The sequence below is a fragment of the Arachis stenosperma genome, chromosome 3 (genome assembly GCF_014773155.1).
Source record: "Arachis stenosperma cultivar V10309 chromosome 3, arast.V10309.gnm1.PFL2, whole genome shotgun sequence".
Taxonomy (NCBI): Eukaryota; Viridiplantae; Streptophyta; class Magnoliopsida; order Fabales; family Fabaceae; genus Arachis; species Arachis stenosperma.
Window position 1 is genome coordinate 83,870,637 of NC_080379.1, and position 5,691 is coordinate 83,876,327.

The 5,691-nt window shown below is 40.1% G+C and overlaps 1 non-coding gene across 1 annotated transcript; it reads left to right on the forward strand.

Moving 5' to 3' along the window:
* Window positions 1–828: 828 nt before the first annotated feature.
* Window positions 829–936, forward strand: LOC130972647 (small nucleolar RNA R71). The gene has a single exon (XR_009083811.1). It is a non-coding gene; the product is annotated as a small nucleolar RNA R71 (small nucleolar RNA).
* Window positions 937–5,691: the final 4,755 nt, after the last annotated feature.

The following is a 5,691-nucleotide window of genomic DNA, read 5'->3' on the forward strand; positions in this document are numbered from 1 at the left end:
TAGTGCACGTCCATTGAGGCCTTCCTCAGTGGCGTTCACTGCCTCTCCTTCCTCTCCAAATTCGGCCATGTTGATGGCCTTGCACTCTCCTTTTGGATTTTTTTCTGTATTGCTTGGAAGAGTACTTGGAGGGAGTTCAGAAATTTTCTTGCTCAGCTGTCCCACTTGTGCCTCCAAATTCCTAATGGAGGACCTTGTTTCAGTCATGAAACTTTGAGTGGTTTTGATTAGATCAGAGACCATGGTTGCTAAGTCAGAGGGGTTCTGCCTAGAATTCTCTGTCTATTGCTGAGAAGATGATGGAAAAGGCTTGCTATTGCTAAACCTGTTTCTTCCACCATTATTGTTGTTGAAACCTTGTTGAGGTCTCTCTTGATTCTTCCATGAGAAATTTGGGTGATTTCTCCAAGAAGAATTATAGGTGTTTCCATAGGGTTCTCCTAGGTAATTCACCTCTTCCATTGAAGGGTTCTCAGGATCATAAGCTTCTTCTTCAGATGAAGCATCCTTAGTACTGCTTGGTGCATTTTGCATTCCAGACAGACTTTGAGAAATCAAATTGACTTGTTGAGTCAATATTTTATTCTGAGCCAGTATGGCATTCAGAGTATCAATCTCAAGAACTCCTTTCTTCTGACTAGTCCCATTGTTCACAGGATTCCTTTAAGAAGTGTACATGAATTGGTTATTTGCAACCATTTCAATTAGCTCTTGAGCCTCTGTAGGCGTCTTCTTCAGATGAAGAGATCCTCCAGCAGAGCTATCCAAAGACATCTTGGACAGTTCAGAGAGACCATCATAGAAAATACCTATGATGCTCCATTCAGAAAGCATGTCAGAAGGACATTTTCTGATCAATTGTTTGTATCTTTCCCAAGCTTCATAGAGGGATTCTCCATCCTTCTGTCTGAAGGTTTGGACTTCCACTCTAAGCTTACTCAATTTTTGAGGTGGAAAGAACTTTGCCAAAAAGGCATTGACTAGCTTTTCCCATGAGTCCAGGCTTTCTTTAGGTTGTGAGTCAAACCATGTCCTAGCTCTGTCTCTTACAGCAAAAGGGAATAGCATAAGTCTGTAGACCTCAGGGTCTACCCCATTAGTCTTGACAGTGTCACAGATTTGCAAGAATTCAGCTAGAAACTGATGAGGATCTTCCAATGGAAGTCCATGAAACTTGCAATTCTGTTGCATTAGAGAAACTAATTGAGGCTTAAGCTCAAAGTTGTTTGCTCCAATGGCAGGGATAGAGATGCTTCTCCCATAGAAGTCGGGAGTAGGTGCAGTAAAGTCACCCAGCACCTTCCTTGCTTTGTTGGCATTGTTGTTGTTTTCGGCTGCCATGTGTTCTTCTTCCTTGAAGAATTCGGTCAGGTCCTCTAAAGAGAGTTGTGCTTTGGCTTCTCTTAGCTTTCTCTTCAAGGTCCTTTCAGGTTCAGGGTCAGCCTCAACAAGAATGCTTTTGTCTTTGCTCCTGCTCATAAGAAAGAGAAAAGAACAAGAATATGTGGAATCCTCTATGTCACAGTATAGAGATTCTTTGAAGTGTCAAAGGAAAAGAAAAGTAGAAGACAGAAGTAGAAAATTCGAACTTATCAAAGAAGATGGAGTTCGAATTTTGCATTAAGGAATAGTGTTAGTCCATAAATAGAAGGATGTGAGAAGAAGGGAAATGATTTTCGAAAATTAAGTAAAGATTTTTGAAAACATTTTTGAAAAACACTAATTGATTTTCGAAGATGAGAGTGGAAAAGAAATCAAGTGATTTTTTTGAAAAAGATTTTGAAATTATAAATCAAAGAGATTTGATTAAAAACTATTTTGAAAAAAGATGAGGTTAAGAAGATATGATTGGTTTTAAAAAGATGTGATTGAGAAGATATAATTTGAAAAACATTTTAAAAAGATTTGATTTTGAAAATTAAAAACTTGGCTAACAAGAAAAGATATGATTCAAACATTAAACCTTTCTCAACAGAAAAGGCAACATACTTGAGATGTTGAATCAAATCATTAATTGATAGTAAGTATCCTTAAAAATAGAAAGAAATTGATTTTGAAAAAGATTTGATTGAAAAGATATGATTTGAAAAAGATTTGATTTTGAAAAACTTTAAAAACTTGAAAAAAAAATTGATTTGAAAACAAAATCCTCCCCCTTGTGCCATCCTGGCGTTAAACGCCCAGAATGGTGCACATTCTGGCGTTTAACGCCCAAAACTATACCCTTTTGGGCGTTAAACGCCCAACCAGGTACCCTGGCTGGCGTTTAAACGCCAGTCTGTCCTTCTTCACTGGGCGTTTTGAACGCCCAGCTTTTTCTGTGTAATTCCTCTGCTGCATGTTCTGAATCTTCAATTCTCTGTATTATTGACTTGAAAAGACACAAATTAAAAATATTTTTGGATTTTTTTATAATCAAAATGCAACTAAAATCAAATAACAATGCATGCAAGACACCAAACTTAGCAGTTTGTATACTACTGACACTAATGAGAATGCATATGAGACACACAAAACACTCAAGTCCAGAGAATTCAAAGATCAGAGTAAGAAATAATCAAGAATTACTTGAAGATCCTTAAGACACATGAATGAATGCATGCAATTGACACCAAACTTAAGATGAGACAATAGACTCAAACAAGAAACATAAAATCTTTTTGGTTTTTATGATTTTGTAATTTTTTTGTGCTTTTTTTTTCGAAAATTAAGTGAAAAAGATATCAAAATTCTTAATGAGAATTCCAGGAATCATGCAATGTTAGTCTAAAGCTTCAGTCTAAAGGAATTAGACATGGCCAGCCAAGCTTCAGCAGGACATTGCATTCAAGAGCTAAATTGATGATAATCAATCAGCTTTGGTGATGATAAGAACATCACCTTGAAACACTAGAATTCATTCTTAAGAACTCTGAAGAAAAATACCTAATCTAAGCAACAAGATGAACCGTCAGTTGTCCATACACAAAACAATCCCCGGCAACGGCGCCAAAAACTTGGTGCGCGAAATTGTGATCACTACACAACTTTGCACAACTAACCAGCAAGTGCACTGGGTCGTCCAAGTAATACCTTACGTGAGTAAGGGTCGATCCCACGGAGATTGTCGGTATGAAGCAAGCTATGGTCACCTTGTAAATCTTAGTCAGGCAGACTCAAATGGGTATAGTGATATACGAATAAAGCATAAAGATAAAGATAGAGGTACTTATGTAATTCATTGGTAGGAACTTCAGATAAGCGTATGAAGATGCCTTCCCTTCCGTCTCTCTGCTTTCCTACTGTCTTCATCCAATCCTTCTTACTCCTTTCCATGGCAAGCTTATGTAGGGTTTCACCGTTGTCAGTGGCTACCTCCCATCCTCTCAGTGAAAATGTTCATATGCTCTGTCACAGCATATGGCTAATCAGCTATCGGTTCTCGGTCAGGCCGGAATAGAATCCATTGATTCTTTTGCGTCTGTCACTAACGCCCCGCCTGCTAGGAGTTTGAAGCACGTCACAGTCATTCAATCATTGAATCCTACTCAGAATACCACAGACAAGGTTAGACCTTCCGGATTCTCTTGAATGCTGCCATCAGTTCTTGCCTATACCACGAAGACTCTGATCTCACGGAATGGCTGGCTCGTTTGTCAGGCGAGCACTCGGTTGTCAGGCGATCAACCATGCATCGTGTATCAGGAATCCAAGAGATATTCACTAGAGCCTTGATTGCTTGTAGAACAAAAGTGGTTGTCAGTCACCTTGTTCATAGGTGAGAATGATGATGAGTGTCACGGATCATCACATTCATCAAGTTGAAGAACAAGTGATATCTTGGACAAAGAACAAGCGGAATTGAATAGAAGAACAATAGTAATTGCATTAATACTCGAGGTACAGCAGAGCTCCACACCTTAATCTATGGTGTGTAGAAACTCCACTGTTGAAAATACATAAGAACGAGGTCTAGGCATGGCCGAATGGCCAGCCTCCCAATGATCTAAGAACTAGATGTCCAAAGATGATCAAAGGATCTAAAATAATCCAAAGATCCAAAGATCCAAAGATGAAAATACAATAGTAAGAGGTCCTATTTATAAGAAACTAGTAGCCTAGGGTGTACAGAGATGAGTAAATGACATAAAAATCCACTTCCGGGCCCACTTGGTGTGTGCTTGGGCTGAGCAATGAAGCAATTTCGTGTAGAGACTCTTCTTGGAGTTAAACGCCAGCTTTTATGCCAGTTTGGGCGTTTAACTCCCATTTAGGTGCCAGTTCCGGCGTTTAACGCTGGAATTTCTGAGGGTGACTTTGAACGCCGGTTTGGGCCATCAAATCCTGGGCAAAGTATGAACTATCATATATTGCTGGAAAGCCCAGGATGTCTACTTTCCAACGCCGTTGAGAGCGCGCCAATTGGGCTTCTGTAGCTCCAGAAAATCCACTTCGAGTGCAGGGAGGTCAGAATCCAACAGCATCTGCAGTCCTTTTGAGTCTCTGGATCAGATTTTTGCTCAGATCCCTCAATTTCAGCCAGAAAATACCTGAAATCACAGAAAAACACACAAACTCATAGTAAAGTCCAGAAAAGTGAATTTTAACTAAAAACTAATAAAAATATACTAAGAACTTAACTAAAACTACTAAAAACATACTAAAAATAATGCCAAAAAGGGTACAAATTATCCGCTCATCAATCATCCAAGACTAAAAAAAGGTTCTATATAAAGAACACTAAAAAGTCATGGGACAAGTCACTAAAAGCTCGGATATCAAGCCGCAAGGATAACTTTGCCAAAGCAGAAGGTTGTCAACACAAAACTTAAAGCAAGGCGTGATCCAGAAGGCAAGGGTAGAAAACCCACACTACCACTCAAAAGAGGTTGGACTATGAAGTACCAAACCTCTAGAAAATCTGCAAAGATTGTGAAGCAATGAAGAAACAAGCCAGAAAGATGCTTGAGCACGACTTCCAAAGAGATCGAAGGTCTGAAAAGCACGATCTCACGGAAAGATCGAACTCAAGCAGGGGCACTGTTCATACCCTGGGTCAAGCTGTCCGACCCAGGATGTTTTGCGATGAGCCGACCGACCTCTTCAGGTCAGACTATCCGACCTCTTCTCAAAGAGCTCGGCCAAATGCCCAACCTCTTCTCAAAGAGCTCAGCCAAATTGCCAAAGGAGCCCAAAGCAGGCCCAAAACGAAGGAACACAGCCCAATTTAAAGGCAGCCAAAGCCCAGAAAGATAAAGGCGGTTCCCTTGAAGATAAGATGACCTCACTTAAAGATAAGATAAAGATAAGATAAGATAACTAACTTATCTTATCCACAAGAGGCCACATCTCACCATTATAAATACACTGGAGCACCCAGGTATAACTGATACTCTGAGTCTACTCAATACCTGCTTAATACCCTTGCTAACTTAAGCATCGGAGTCCCTTGCAGGTACCCCCCACCCTCCGGGGACAAAGGATCAGCACCACCACCAAGTCCAACAAGTCGGACACACCAGCTCTGGCCGCTGTACACCTGCCGGACACGTCGGCTCCGACCAACACAGAAGATCTCGTCCGAGATTGACCTACAGTTTCAGGTAACCCTCGGAATAGAATCTTTGGTTAGCTTAAGATAGAATTATGTGTGCTAGTTAGGTATGGGAAATTGTGGGAACAAAAGTTGTTAAGGGAATGTGTCATGAAAAT